This window comes from Mauremys reevesii, linkage group 12, assembly GCF_016161935.1.
Source record: "Mauremys reevesii isolate NIE-2019 linkage group 12, ASM1616193v1, whole genome shotgun sequence".
Taxonomy (NCBI): Eukaryota; Metazoa; Chordata; order Testudines; family Geoemydidae; genus Mauremys; species Mauremys reevesii.
Window position 1 is genome coordinate 33,461,576 of NC_052634.1, and position 15,315 is coordinate 33,476,890.

Consider the following 15,315-nt stretch of genomic DNA (forward strand, 5'->3'; position numbering starts at 1 on the left):
GCTCTGAGAGGACGGACTTGCACACTTGGGATGTTAGTGCAAAAATACAATTTCAATTTCTCTTAGAGAAATTTGAGGGCAATTTATATTTGGTAAAAATCTTATGTAGTGGAAGAAAAGCTGCAGTGACAGCCTGGTTACTGGGGTGCAAAACACTTTCCTCCTGGGAGAAACAAGACGTTAAAATTAGAAATTGACATTGTTTGTTCCAGAGTTGGCACAGGTTTTATTTTGCTTCTGTGTAGGTTTGTTTCAGGCTGTGACTGTTTTGATTTATTCAGGTTTTTTTGGTTCTTTTTAGTTGCAGTGGAGCAATAGCAGTTTTGACACAATTCTGCATGTTTTATACAGATTTGGAAAGTATGCAATTCTGTTTTAGGAGGGCTTATTTATTGTATGTTCGTTTATCATCCTGCTGTAGCACACTTTTCTAATAAAATGTTGAAATTATTAATTTGTGGCATTTATTAGATTTATTTTTAAAAACAAAGTTTTCCTTAATGTTTGGGTTTTAAATTAAGCATTGTTTTTGGTTTCAATTTTTTTTGTCTAGGTTTTGGTTTCTAATGGGATATTGAAGAGGATTTTGGATTTCATACTAAAATTTGGATAGATTTAGATTATTTAGAGTAAACCCTGTTTACTATTTTATTTCAATAAAGGTTGTATTGCTGGAAACCCTGGACAGGGGGTAGAGGAGATGAGTCTAGCCTTTAAATGAGAAGAAGCAGAGGCATGGCCCCCATGAAGGGTAGGGCCAGGTGATGGGGGGCGCAGCCCCCCAATTTTTTTTGGCCAGCCCACCTCAGTCCCCCACCAAATGGGACAAGGCTGATGCCACCCCTGCTGGTCACTGGGTGTCACTGCTACTCCATGGGAAACACGCTGTGTGCATGACCCAGAGTGGTGGGAAACACACTCTGTGCATTGCCGTGACTGGGCCGTGGGTGTCACCGCCCCTAGAAGGCAGACGCGCTCTGTGCATTATGCCACATGGCCACTGCAGGCCCACCAGGTCCTGGTGCAGCTCAAGGTCTCTCTCGTCAGCAACTTCTCTGCTGGCTGCCTGGAGTTGGGAACCAGGGATTTCTCCCTATGTCGGCTCTGCAAAAACCAGAGACGAATCTTCTACTTCCCTCCAAAGCAGCAGAGCCCCCGGGCCCCCATCCACCGCTGGTGGGGAGTGGGAGGGGCCTGGGGCCCCGCAGCAGAGAGCCCATTCGGGGAGGCTCCCCAGGGAAGGCTGGAAATCAGGGTCCCCGTCCCCAGGAAGGATGGACTGAGGCTGGTGCGAGGGGCCCCCTACAGACCCACGGCCAGCGGCTCCGCGGCCCCAGGCCTCCGGGGCACAACGTGGTTCTAAGGGAGGCGGGGGGGGGGGTAAAGGGAGCCGCCCCCTAGACAAGCTGGGGGGCTGGGAGGGGGGTGGCAGCAGGGGCACCAGGCCCTCAAGGCTGAGACTCGCCAGCTCATCACAGCAGTGGCTGCGCAAAGTGCCGCCGGATCCGGTGTGGCTGCCCCCCCTCCGCCCCCCCGCTGCAGCCTGGGGGGGGGTCTGGATACTGCAGGCAGCCCCCACCCTCGCACTCAAACATGGGGGGCGGGGGGATTTTTCTTGCGCTCCGATTGGTCAGGGCTCTGTCTCCTCTTCCTATTGGCTGTGTCGGGAGGGGCGGAGCTTCCCGGGAGGCGTCACGTGGCCGCGAGGCGATCGCAAGGTGTCTCCTGAGCAGAACGTGGCGCGGCCCGGAGCGCGAGCGGGTAAAGGCGGGGGCGGGGGGCCCCGAGCTCCCCAAATACCCCCCGAGCTCCCCCCTTCTACCCCCCCTCCCCAAATATCTCCCACCGCCTTCTAGCCCCTGCCCCCAATATCTCCCCCCTCTACACCCCACCCCCAAACGCCCCCCGCCTCCTTCTGCAAATGCCTTCCACCCCTTCTACCCCTGCCCTCAAATATCTCCCACCTCCTCTACCCCCACCCCCAAATGCCTCCCAACCTCCCTCTTCTACACCCCACCCCAAACACCCACTGCCCCCTCTGCAAATGCCTTCCACCCCCTTCTACGCCCTGTCCCCAAATACCTCCCAGCCCCTTCTACCCCCTGCCCCCAAATACCCCCCAGCCCCCTCCCCAAACATCTCCCCCCAGAGCTGTGTCGCACGGGGCAGTGCAAGGTTCTGCAAATTGTTTAAAGATAACAAGCTAAACCAGCTGCTGCTTTGAACGGTTAAGAATCCCTGCCAAGCTGATGACTTGGCACCTCCCTGGTCCTGCAGTTCTCTGGCTGTTCAAGGAAGCTGGGTGTGATATGCTGCTGGGACTCAGGAGTAGTCCCAAGTCGGACAAACCATCTCATTTCCATCTGTAGCCAAAGAGTCGCTGTCAGACAACTGCAAAACTCCGTGCACAGACGCCAGAAATGTCTGAATCTGGGGAGTCTGGAGGGGAGATGGGACATGCAGAGTGGGTGCTGAAAAAAGCAGCCGAAGGATCCAAGAAAAGCCTGTCGGGGTATGAGCCTGGTACCTTTCTCTGCCTTCGGCTTGGGTAACTAGCTCTGACTGAGGGGACCATTTACCTGTGGCATGATGCTGCCTGGCACATGCAGAATGAAACACAGCTGAACTGGGGGGTTTGCACTGGCTTTCTGAAGCAAACACCACTTACCCCAGCAGCACCAGAGGGCATTTAGCTGTGGCCAGTGGTACTTTGGATGGATGGTTTGTCTGCCACCCACCTGAACCCTTTAGATAGCGGCAGAAGTAGGAAGTGCTCCAGGGCAGCTGTACTTCCTGTGCATCAAAGGCACTTGTAACTCTCTGAACTGCTCTGCTCCTGCATGTGGCTGTTCCAGAGAGAAACTGGCTGGGATTGCAAAGTCCCCCTGCAGATGGTTCCAGCTGCCGTGTGATGCAAAAGAAGCAGAGGTCGGCTTCTGTATGTACAGGGCTGCTGACCCCGTGGGGAGAAGATGGGTTTGGAAAACTAAGCACTACCCAGAGAATGGGAAAGGGGGACAGAATGGAAGATGAGTGGGAGGCAAAAATATTGATGACACTGGTGCCATGCAGCTTTCTCCACGAGCAGTGATGGGTATCAAATGAACCACATGCACACAGCTAAGGAATGGCATTTGGAAGGTAGAGAAATGCGTTAAACGTTGTGGGAATTTCCCCTTCCTTCCTGATTCCCGTAGCGACACCTTGTTCAGGCTCCTGCTCTCCAGGAAGATTTTTGAGGGAGAGATAGTGTGGACGGGGCTTGCATGTGCTGAACACTTCAGTCAGTAAGAACCAATGAGCCATTCTCAGCTTGAATTTCCCCAAAGCCCTATGAGGGCTGACTGCCTTCTGCCTCAGATCTCTTTTACAGATACAGTCATGTAAAATCTATACTCTGACACGTCTGCAAGCTACAGACTAAGGGGGGACATAATAGAGGTATATAAAATCATGAGTGATGTTGAGAAAGTGGATAAGGAAAAGTTATTTACTTATTCCCATAAAACAAGAACTAGGGGTCACCAAATGAAATTAATAGGCAGCAGGTTTAAAACAAATAAAAGGAAGTTCTTCTTCACGCAGCGCACAGTCAACTTGTGGAACTCCTTACCTGAGGAGGTTGTGAAGGCTAAGACTATAACAATGTTTAAAAGGGGACTGGATAAATTCATGGTGGCTAAGTCCATAAATGGCTATTAGCTAGGATGGGTAAGAATGGTGTCCCTAGCCTCTGTTTGTCAGAGGATGGAGATGGATGGCAGGAGAGAGATCACTTGATCATTGCCTGTTAGGTTCACTCCCTCTGGGGCACCTGCATTGGCCACTGTCGGTAGACAGATACTGGGCTAGATGGACCTTTGGTCTGACCCGGTACGGCCTCTCTTATGTTCTTATGTACATGCAGGCTCCTCAGCTGATCTGAAGGGTGGGGGCATCTGCTGCTTGGCATGAAAGGGGGTTTGTAATTCTGAACTGCTGGGCTCAAACCTCATTTAAAAACTGAGCCGTTTCAGAACCTCCGTTGCAGGGGTGAGAGTGGCTGATTGTACTTCACACTTAGAATTTCAAACTGTGCCACAAAACCCTTTTACCGCTGAACTGGGCTGTGCATTAGCTTTATCTGTGAGAAATTCTCGTTTCATGCACTGAGACCTGTGAGTGAGACTGGCTGTTGCTGGCATGTGTAATGGGGACATGGAGAGGTCTCAAGCTTGAATTTGACCTGGCGAGGTGGTGAAAGTGATAGTGATGGTGCTGAAACACCAACATTCGGAATGAACATGTACCCCAGGAGATGGCTCAGTGGGTCACATGATCACTTTGTGGGGCTAGAGTGGCAGTGAGGTGAGGGGCATGGCAATTTATGTCCAGTCCGAGCACTGCTAAAGAGCCTCTGACTGCTGTGCTCTCTGGGCACAGCCCAGCAGCAGCGGGACTGTTATAACCTTGAGCTCTCTTCTCTTAAAAGCGTTCCTGCCACGGCCGATGTGGAAACAGGCACTGTGGCAACAGGAAGCAGAAGTGAGGCTGTGCCGCAGGCTGACATTGTGATGCAACAAAATGTATCTGCTGGTGAGTACTACTGCATTTGGCGCTCGGACCTTGGCGCTGGATGCGTCCAACATCTACCCGATAACGTCCATATAATCTAATTCAGAAAGATGAACATGGGCCTCCACAAGCTAGTGGTGCCTGCGCACCCAACTTGGCAACGTTAGGTCTGTCCCTGTGTTGGAAATGATGGTAAATGGCACTGAGTATAATCGCCCTGGTGCATCTTACTAGGTTAGTAGCTCCATCTGCTTTGCCAGCCTGCAGGATTAAAGTATATGAATGTGGGAGTCTTCCTACTGGTCTCCAGTCTTTTGGGCTAACTTGCTGCAACCTGGCAGATGCTTCTCAGAGGACAGGTAATGGCAGCCCCTTCTGCCTGGTAGCTGACATGAACTTGTGACTCTGGTCCAAACTGTGCAAAAAACGTCCTCCACTCCATTTCTTCATCGCTTTTTAAAAACATCCGAAGAGGAACGTAGCTGGTTTTAACTGCCTCACAGACCATCCTGATCATTTCAGACTCCAAATAGTAGCTTTATCTGCCTTTTTTGCAACTGAGTTTGACTAGCAGTAGGGTACTGGGAGGCCTCTGCTCCAAACCTCCCACCCTGGTAACCTAGAACGCAAAATTAGCTGATTTTAGATTGAGTTGATACAAAGAACATCATGGGCGGGGGTGAAAAGGGGGAGGAGGGAAGTACCTAATGTCAGTGGCTTTGATTTTTAACTACCTACTTTGCTGCTGTTCACAGGATCCTGATGTGCGTAGGGATAAGAGCGAGACTAACAAATTTAGCCTCTGCTTTAAAAGAGACGAGCAAATAGTTTTATTATGTGTCGTGTCAATATTAATTTTCTTTGAAAACTATTCACTGTGGCCGTTGAAAAACAGTTGGATTGTACCATTTCATGCAAAGAGGAGGTAGTATTTCAGAGAAATGATCCCCTTTTTCCTGTTCCTGTGTGTAGCAGTGTGGTCACCCCACTCATGCCCTGAAGGGCTTCAAACAGCCCTGGGAGAGGGCTGTGGCAGGGAAAGCAGCTACTAGGCTGATTGGGGAAACAGCCGCAGCTGGGCCACGCCCCAATCAGGCCTCAGCTGGCCCTATAGAAGAGGCAGTCAGCCAGGAGCTCAGCAGTCTCTGTCTGTCTGTCGAGGGAGAAGGGCCTGGCTGCGGGGAGCTAGAGACAGGGTACCTGAGTGGAGCAGGGCTGGGGAAAGGCAGAGGAGCTGGGGAGCTCCAGCCTGGAAAGCCCCAGGCTGCAGCCTAGCATAAGGCTGTCACGGAGTGTGGGGGAGTCCGGCTCTGCACCCCTCTTCCTGGGACTCACAGTGACTCTCAGCCAGCCAGTAAAACAGAAGGTTTATTGGACAACAGGAACGCAGGCTACAGCAGAGCTTGTAGGCATAGCCAGGACCCCTCAATCAGGTCCTTCTGGGGGTGCAGGAAGCTTAGTTCCCAGCTTGGAATTCCCTGGACTCCACCCCCCAGCCCCAAACCAAAACTGACCCAACCCTCTCCAGCTGGCTTTGTCTAGCTTCCCGGGCAAAGGTGTTGACTTCCTCTCCCCGCTGCCTCGCTCAGGTTACAGGCTCAGGTATTGTCCATCTCCTAAAGTCCTCCCCGACTCTCCCATCCCCCACACAGAGAAGTCCCTACTCCATCACAAAGGCCAACAGGTCCTGGGGGTTGCAGAGGGCAGCCCAGGGGTAGGCGAAGGCAGCAGGTCCAAACCCTCCTTGCCAGTGCTGAGTGGCTGATACTGCAGCCTGCCCCAGGGCGTGGGGGCTAGGCAATGACTGGCAGTAGCTGTATACTGAGGCGAGGAGGGGATAGTGGGTGGGGGTTCCCCGGGGAGGGGAGACCCTTAGACTGAGGGTTTATTGGGGGGGGAAGCGCCCCAGATAACAGGGCACCGGGTCTGGGCAGGACACGGGGCGCAAAGAGGCAGCGGGATACAGACCTGCAGAAGGTGCTCCAATGTCTGGACAGCTAATTCCCAGAAGAGACCAGCAGGAGGCGCTGCATTGCTACACGGTGCAACTGCTTACTCTTAAGCTGTGTGCAGGGGTGTAGCTGTATTGGGTCTCAGGGTAACTGTGGTAACATCTTGTCTTAGACTAACTGCTGGTGGTGGAGAGACAAGCTTTTGAGCTACACAGAGCTGCTCTTTTCTCTCACCGGCAGAAGTTGGTCATGCACCTTGTTACTCTTAAGCTAAAGTTAGTAGAGCAGGTTTGTTTAAGCTGATCTTTGATCCCTCGTCACCCTGAAGATCCAGTTGCCTTGTGACATGTGCCTTCTAGTGCCCATGCCGCTTTCTCTAGAGTTGCTGTTCACAGCAAGGACAGGTAAAGTACTAGGATCCATAAGTCTGTCTCCTGAATAAGATTGATTGGTGGGGCAGCATTGGACTAGGCTAATGTGCATGTCTGGTCTTCACTCCTAGGACCATCCTGAGGACCAAACGAGATTCTGAAGGATCCTTCAAACTGGAAGATCCCACTGACGTGACTGCTGGGGAGACCACCTTTGAACCAATATGTATCACTCTGAGCAAGAAGGTACAAATGAGAAATGGGGGAGCCTGGGTGGAATTGATTTCCAGCCACTGGCTGCCATATCTTGTTCATGGCTAGAAGTGGGCACTAAATCAGGAGAAAATTCCCTGAGACCATGTCACTGCCGCTGCCTCTTGCTTGTCCCCAACCTTCTGAGCAGCCCGGGGGAATTAGCCCTTTTTGCTCTCAAATAAGCCATTGAGATGTTGGCCCCTTACCTGGCTCACCTCACCCTAATTGATTCCCGGTGTCCTTATGCCAGCCAAGTACAGTGGATTCTGCTCCCTCCCACCCAGCTTCTCTTTCTGTCCCATTGTATAAATCTCTGTAGGGTTTTGACATGGGGGTATGGAATAGCTTCTGTATGGGGAGAGATTAATCAAACTGAGACTTTTCAGCTTGGAAAAGAGGTCACTAAGGGGGGAGGATATTATAGAAGTCTATAAAATCATGAATGTGTGGAATTTATTCCTTCTCATAACACAAGAGCTAGGGGGTCACCAAATGAAATTACTAGGCAGCAGGTTTAAAACAAACCAAAGGAAGGATTTCTTCACACAACATACAGTCAACCCGTGGAACTCTTTGCCAGAGGATGTTGTGAAGGCCAAGACTATAACTGGGTTAAAGAAAGAACTAGATAAGTTCATGGATGATAGGTCCATCAATGGCCATTAGCCAGGATGGGCAGGTTTGGCGTCCCTGGCCTGTGTGCCAGAAGCTGGGAATGGGCCTCAGGGGATGGATCACCAGATGATTCCCTGCTCTGTTCATTCCCTCTGGGGCACCTGGCACTGGCCACTGTTGGAAGACAGGATACTGGGCTAGATGGACCTTTGGCTGTTCTTATTTCTTGCAGCTTTCCCGTATATCTTCTTCTTCCACGTGGGCTGAAGCCAGGATGCAGAGAGGCTAAAATAAAATATTTTTTAAAACAATAAGTTAAACTTGAACTTTAAAAAATTGGGTCGAGTTTTCAGCAAAGGTTCAGAGTGGGCCTTTACATTCCATTAATTTAATCCATGCCTGGGCAGAACGTGAACAGCAGTTAGCGTCGTTATATGCCATGTATTTGCAGTGTCACTAAGTATTGTTTCTGTCACCTTATGAGCCAGGCTGAGCTAGTGGCCTGAAGCAGTGCTCTGCAGAGCTGCTCAGGTGCCCGTATTGAATTGCCAGGTCTCCTCCCTGAAGGCAGCTGTGCCTGGGAGCCTTGAAGAAGCGCTTTCATCTTTACCATGCAAGCCAGGCCAGTGTAAATCAGAGTTCTGACAATAGCCCATTTATCCTATTGTGACATGAGCAGATAAAGTGAAGTAAGCAAAGTAGGTCATGTACTTCACAGCACAACACAATCTACCAGGGAGAGATGAACTTCGATGCAGCAAATCTTGTCATGGTGTTTCGTCGCCTTTGCCTGCAGGAGGTCTGTCAGTCCCACGGCTTTGACGTACCCGCTGCCGAATTGCCGCCGAATCCGCGGGACTGGTGGACCTACCGCAGGGGCACCGCCAAAGGCAGCCTGCCTACCGCCCTTGCATTAACCGGCAGGGCCACCCTCCATGGCTTGCCGTCCCAGTAACGCACTTGCTGCGCTGGTGCCTGGAGCCACCGCTGGCTGTGGGGGGGACTAGCAGAGACTATAAATTGCGTGGTTGTTTTGTGATAACTAATAGTAACTAAGGTATAAGATGAAATTGTTAAATTCACTGTAGGCTACAATTGTACACATTACAGAATATTAAAGAAATGTGCAGATCCAGTCAGCCTTTCATGGGTAAGGGCTGTAGAAGGATCCTGCCTGTCTCTTCCTGTGTTCTGTGGCTGAGGCAAGTAGGCTGGCTAAGGAGTTAAGACTTAACTTTTTCTCTCTCCTCTAAAGAGATAATTTCCCCTCAACCGTAGGGTCAAAACCTGTTATATACCTGAGTGAGCTGTGTGAATCCTGACTCGTATAACCAGTTTTAAAGGCATATGTTTTGCGTAAGTAAGTGACAGGTTTTATTGCACAGAATAGAACAGAAAACAATTCCTAACTTCATGCTGTCATTTTCTTTATCCAGTGCTAAATTGGAGACTTATCAGTCACTTGAGCTGAATTATATTTGTATGCGGTATTGCCAAACCCAAGCTGTCAAAAATCAGACCCCTCCACACCTCAAAACAAATCATGAGTTTGGCCTAAAATCATGGGATTTTTTTTTAACCTCATATTTTGGGCTGTTTTTATTCATTGGTTTCTGTGCTGTTATGTCACGTTTTCAAGTTTCTTCCCTGCAATCAGGAAGGCGAGAAACTTGCTTTCTGAGACTCTCATGTAATCACATGAGGCCTCAACCCCCCCTCCAAATATTGCAAGATTCATGAGAAAATTGCAAGATTTGGCAATACTGGGTAGGGGGGAGAGCAGGGTGGAGAACGATAATACCATTTCATGTAGGATTTTAAGATTTTAAAGTCTGGCTTTATTCCAATTCAAAAAGAAAACCACAAATTTCTAAATTCTCTGTGAAACTGAATCACCATTCTCATCCCCAGCTCTACTGGGAGCCCCAGGTTCAAGGCAGTCTGAACATCCCCAGAGCCAGAGACCCTAGGAGCCCACGCTGTGAAGGTGCTGCAAGCCTGTGAAGCTTGGAGTGCCCAGGATTTCCTGGCTCACCATCCACCCAACAGACATGCTGTTCAGTACATACAAATCTGGGCTCCTGGGGCTCCCAGCTCCCAATCCACCCACCAGGTGGGTGAGCTGGCAGGAAACCAGGCAGGTTTCCATCAAAAACCTGCCTGCCTGGCAGGGTTCCATCAAAACCATATCTGGTTTCTGGTGGAATTTTGCTGAAATTGACATGGTCCCCTGAAACATTTTGCTTTTGATAAATCAGCCAATTCCAACAAAAGCATTTTGTTGAAATTTTTCCAGTCAGGTCTAGTCATAGCTATTTTCTTGTTCATTAGTACTGTAGTAGCTGCCTTACTGGAAGGTTACAGCTAGTGCATTATTTTTGGAACTCCAGCCCTGTCACATCTGAGCTCTCTGGATAGTTGAAAATCAAATTTCCACATCTGGCCAACTCCAATTAATTTGGCAACCAAGTATCTCATTTTCTTTTCCACTAGGATAATGTCTGTAGTGTGGTAGTACAGGCAGAAAATAAGACGCACACAAAAATAGGGAGATCTGCAGCAGGTGTAAACATCTTTAATTAATACACAAGCGTCACACAGAACATATCCTGGTCCTCTTTAGGAACTGAAGGACCAAGAGCTCTCTGGCTACAACTTAACTCCACAATGTCAAAAGAAGATATTGCCGTTCATAAGTAGTGTGGTCCTAGCCAAATCATGCTGATGAAAGTACTTTAAGGTCCATCACACCATCATGGGCTCTGACCAACAGCACAAATGAGTGATGAAATAGTTCAGTTCTAGGTTTGGTCAATACAGCTTGCAGTAGCCTCATCTTACACAAGAAGGAAGCAGCTGTTTTTCTTTCAGTACACAATCAATCACGTTAATGTCAATTACTTTAGCGATGAACGTGTACAGGCAGTGTCTTTTATATGATTTTATACATTCTGTTAGATTCAAAATCCTTTGAAATGTCTGTGCTACTTATATTTTTAATGTTTTCACTTTTTACCTGCTACACAAAATGTCTTTATTACCATTATAAAATGTTAAATAATTTAATGCACATTTATTAATCCTGAATATTTTGCCTGGTTGCTCGGAAGCATCAATCTTTTAATTCGAGAATGGACCTTATGTTTTTTGCCATTCTGCAAATGCTGCTGGTGGACATTAATCATCTGTAAAAAGCATTAAAGGGTACTTTAGCACCTTATATACTAACAGGTGTTCCACAGGGCTCTTTGCTGCTTTTACAGATCCAGACTAACACGGCTACCCCTCTGATACTGTTAATCATCTGAGCAGTTTTGTTACTTTCAAAAGGGGACTACAGATCTGTCACATTTTACGCGCATTTAACATGTGTGATTTCAGTTTTACATGGTCGGCAAAAGCAAAAAAAGAGAAAAATAACAATTTTAATAGTGTACCTGTAGTGCGGGTGATTCCACCCACCATTCAACTCAATGCAATTTTGACTATACGCGGTTTTCACTTTCCACACTAGCCGCGGAATGGAACCCCCGCATAAGATGAGACTCGCCTGTATTCACATAAACCAGGAATACGCTCAGAAATCAAGAAGTGGTGGATCAAGCTCATTGCATTCTATGGATTCTTTTCTATTAAGTAACAGTGGTTTACTTTTAATATGTAGTTTTAAAAAATGTGCAGACATCATGTCTTATTTTTGGTGTTTTAAAAATTGTTGCTATGGGAAGCTAGAATGTACTTTGTCCTTGCATAGGTAAGCAACGGCCTTCCCTTGAATCTCCCTGCAGAAGGGCCAGGCACAGTTGCACTCCTGGTACTCCACTGGGGTGCACACAGGACAGAGAGGGCCACAGAGAAGATGGGACAATGCAGTAGCCTCAAGTCTGATCATAAGAAGCTTGAAGAGGCACCACACCAATCTAAAGGGTGGTTCACTTAGGTGGGTGTACTTTCCCCATGGGAGTATAGAAGATTAGGGTTGGAAGAGACCTCAGGAGGTCATCTAGTCCTATCCCCTGCTCTAAGCAGGATCAACCCCAACTAAATCATCCCAGCCAGGACTTTGTCAAGCTGGGCCTTAAAAACCTCTAAGGATGGTGATTCCACCACCTCCCTAAGTAACCCATTCCAGTGCTTCACCACCCTCCTAGTGAAATAGTTCTCTTAATATCCAACGTAGAACTCCCCCCACTGCAACTTGAGACCATTGCTCCTTGTTCTGTCATCTGCCACCACTGAGAACAGCCGAGCTCCATCCTCTTTGGAATCCCCCCTTCAGGTAACTGAAGGCTGCTATCAAATCCCCCCTCACTCTTCTCTTTTGCATACTAAATAAGCCCTGTTCCTTCAGCCGCTCCTCATAAGTCATGTGCCCCATTCCCCTAATCACTTTCCTTGCTCTCCACTGGACTCTCTCCAGTTTGTCCGCATCCTTTCTCTAGTGGGAGGCCCAAAACTGGACACGCTACTCCATATGTGGCCTCACCAGTGCCAAATAGAGGGGAACAATCACTTCCCTCGATCTGCTGGCAATGCTCCTACTAATGCAGCCCAATATGCTGATAGCTTCCTTGGCAATAAGGGCACACTGCTGACTTGTATCCAGCTTCTCATCCACTGTAATCCCCAGGTCCTTTTCTGCAGAACTGCCGCTTAGCCAGTCATTCCCCAGCTTGTAGCAGTGCATGGCATTCTTCGGTGCTAAGTGCAGGACTTTGCACTTGTCTTTGTTGAACCTCCTCCGCTTACTGCCAGCTGCCAACTAGACATGGAGCCGTTGATCACTACCCGTTGAGCCCGACGATCTAGCCAGCTTTCTATCTACCTTATAGTCCACTCATCCAATCTATACTTCCTTAACTTGCTGGCAAGAATACTGTGGGAGACCGTATCAAAAGCTTTGCCAACGTCAAGGTATATCATGTCCACCACTTTCCCCATATCCATAGAGCCAGTTATCTCATAGAAGGCAATCAGGTTGGTCAGGCATGACTTGCCCTTGGTGAATCCATGCTGACTGCTCCCTCAGCACCCTTGGATGCATTGCATCTGGCCCCATGGACTTGTGCATGTCCAGTTTTTCTAAATAGTCCTTAACTTGTTCTTTCACCACTGAGGGCTGCTCACCTCCTCTCCATATTGTGCTGCCCAATGCAGCAGTCTGGGAGCTGACCTTGTCTGTGAAGACAGAGGCAAAAAAAGCATTGAGTACTTCAGCTTTTTCCACATCATCATCACTAGGTTGCCTCCCCCATTCAGTAAGAGGCCCACACTTTCCCAGACCTTCTTGTTGCTAACATACCTGTAGAAACCCTTCTTGTTACCCTTCACATCCCTTGCTAGCTGCAACTCCAATTGGGATTTGCCCTTCCTGATTACACCCCTGCATGCTTGAGCAATATTTTTATACTCCTCTCTAGTCATCTGTCCAGGTTTCCACTTTGTGTAAGCTTCCGTTTTGTGTTAAAGCTCACTGAAGATTTCTCTGTTAAGCCAAGCTGGTCTCCTGCCATATTTCCTATTCTTTCTGCACTTCGGGATGGTTTGTTCCTGCACCCTCAATAAGGCGTCTTTAAAATACAGCCAGCTCTCCTGGACTCCTTTCCCCCTCATGTTATTCTTCCAGGGGATCCTGCCCATCAGCTCCCTGAGGGAGTCAAAGTCTGATTTTCTGAAGTCCAGGGTCCGTATTCTGCTGCTCTCCTTCCTTCCTTTTCTCAGGATCCTGAACTCGACCATCTCATGGTCACTGCTGCCCAAGTTGCCACCCACTGCTACTTCCCCTACCGATTCCCAGGGGTGTCCTGGGAGAGATTTTGCCATTGACTTCAGTGAAACAGGATTGAACCATTGATTCCAAGAGTGTTAACCTGGTAGGGAGTGATCCCATTTACATTGACAGTGATGGAAAAACTCCCATTTGTTGCAGTAGGAAGAGGGTTAGGCCCTAGCTTTTTGCCTTTCATTAGTTTTACATACAGATGCAATGGAAGGGATTGCCCTCACGGAGACTTCGGATGTGAATGTCCAGCGCACTGGCCTGCTGTGCACTGAGGGCTTTGTCCAACAGCAGTAGGTCAAAGCACTCTACCCGCTACCATGCACCTCAAGTTCCATAAAGTGCTTGTTGGACAAGCCCTTAGAGAGGCTAATGTCAACAGCACCTACTCAAGCACCCAAAAATTGCAAGTCAGGACCCAAAAAATCATGAGACCTAAAAAAAGGGATTTTGGATCTTTTCATTTGCCTAAAACAGAAAGGATATTGCTTCCCCCATTGTCCCTACAAGAGTGCCAGGAGCTCCTCAACAAAGATGTGCTCGTAAACTCTATCTTGTGTATCATGTGAAAGGCAACACTGCCGTCAAATAACATTGGAGCATTGGTTCAACACTGGCAGAGAGGGAAAAGCTCCCTCTTCGTCGTTAATATTAATTCCTGCAGCTCCAGCTCCTTCTTAGAGATCAGCGTGCTCTGGGCTGATTACTATAGAGGAGGTAGAGTCAATGTTGGGTGACTTTTTCTGTTTCCCTCTAGGTACAACAGCTGCAGGTCTTGTTGTTGCAGGCCCATGGAGGGACACTCCTGGTGTCTATCAAGTAAGAACTATAGACTAATGCTCTTAATGTAACTAGAGGCCTTCATTCCCCACACCGCCCCCTCCCAACCCAGCTGAGACTAGATCTCTTGTACTGAGGCTTTAGACTGCACTTGGTGCTAAGATAGGACCTAATTTGCCACTCAAGTATCTGCCAAGTCCTCTTTCTCACTCCTTCGTCCGCTCACTAAATCTCATTGCACCAATGTTTCGCTTCCATGTGCAGCAATCCCCTCTGTAAGAATGCAGCAGTCTAGCTGTCGTAGAGGAGGCAGGGAGAGGAACTGGATCAATAACAGTAACATTTTAGTAGTGTCAATATCTGCCTTCCAAGAGGCTCCTAACAAACACTATGAGCAACTGACTTTATTTCCTCTCTACACTAGCAAATCCAGGGAGGAAATGATGCGTGGATGGGTCTGGTTTAGAGAGGGCATCTACTCCTATGTGAATGCCATTTCTCCATTTAACCTCAGCCGCAGTGATGCCACCATCAATAGTATCCACTTGCCTATGTGATGCAGTACTATTTAACTATTATAGTGCTGGAAGGTCTTAAGTTCGGGATTTGGGTTTCTCCAGTTCTTTCCTTCTCTTAAACTGATCCAGCCCGTTTGTCACAGTTCTGTTGGGCAATGTGCAGAGAACTTAACTCTCACTCCAAAACTTCACTCAAGTCACAGTTGAGCTGTAGTTGGCCTTGTTTGACTGGCAGCTGCTGGAGTTGCCCATAAAACTTCCCTGAGCAGGCATCTGGCCCTGCTTTTTAAATGGAAGGGTAGCATTTTACTGCCCATGTATTTCTCAGACATATTGGATAAAATCCCTTGTCCTTCCTCCTTCCTACAGGACACTTCTGCCATATAGTTTCTCACTCCATCACCCAAACTATCTGGAGTGAGAACGCGGGAGGGCCGAGTGCTGACGGGCTAGGGGGGTCCCAGGCATCACCATGTGGCTGTGCAGCAGGG

The 15,315-nt window shown here is 48.6% G+C and overlaps 1 protein-coding gene and 1 long non-coding RNA gene across 2 annotated transcripts in view; both read left to right on the top strand.

Moving 5' to 3' along the window:
* LOC120375536 (bone morphogenetic protein receptor type-1B-like) overlaps nt 1–15,315 on the top strand; it is a 279,242-nt gene that overhangs the window by 187,769 nt on the left and 76,158 nt on the right. The window lies entirely within an intron of this gene.
* Nucleotides 4,471–8,593, top strand: LOC120375547. The gene is made up of 3 exons (XR_005586611.1): nt 4,471–4,575; nt 7,009–7,123; nt 8,466–8,593. It is a non-coding gene; the product is annotated as an uncharacterized LOC120375547 (long non-coding RNA).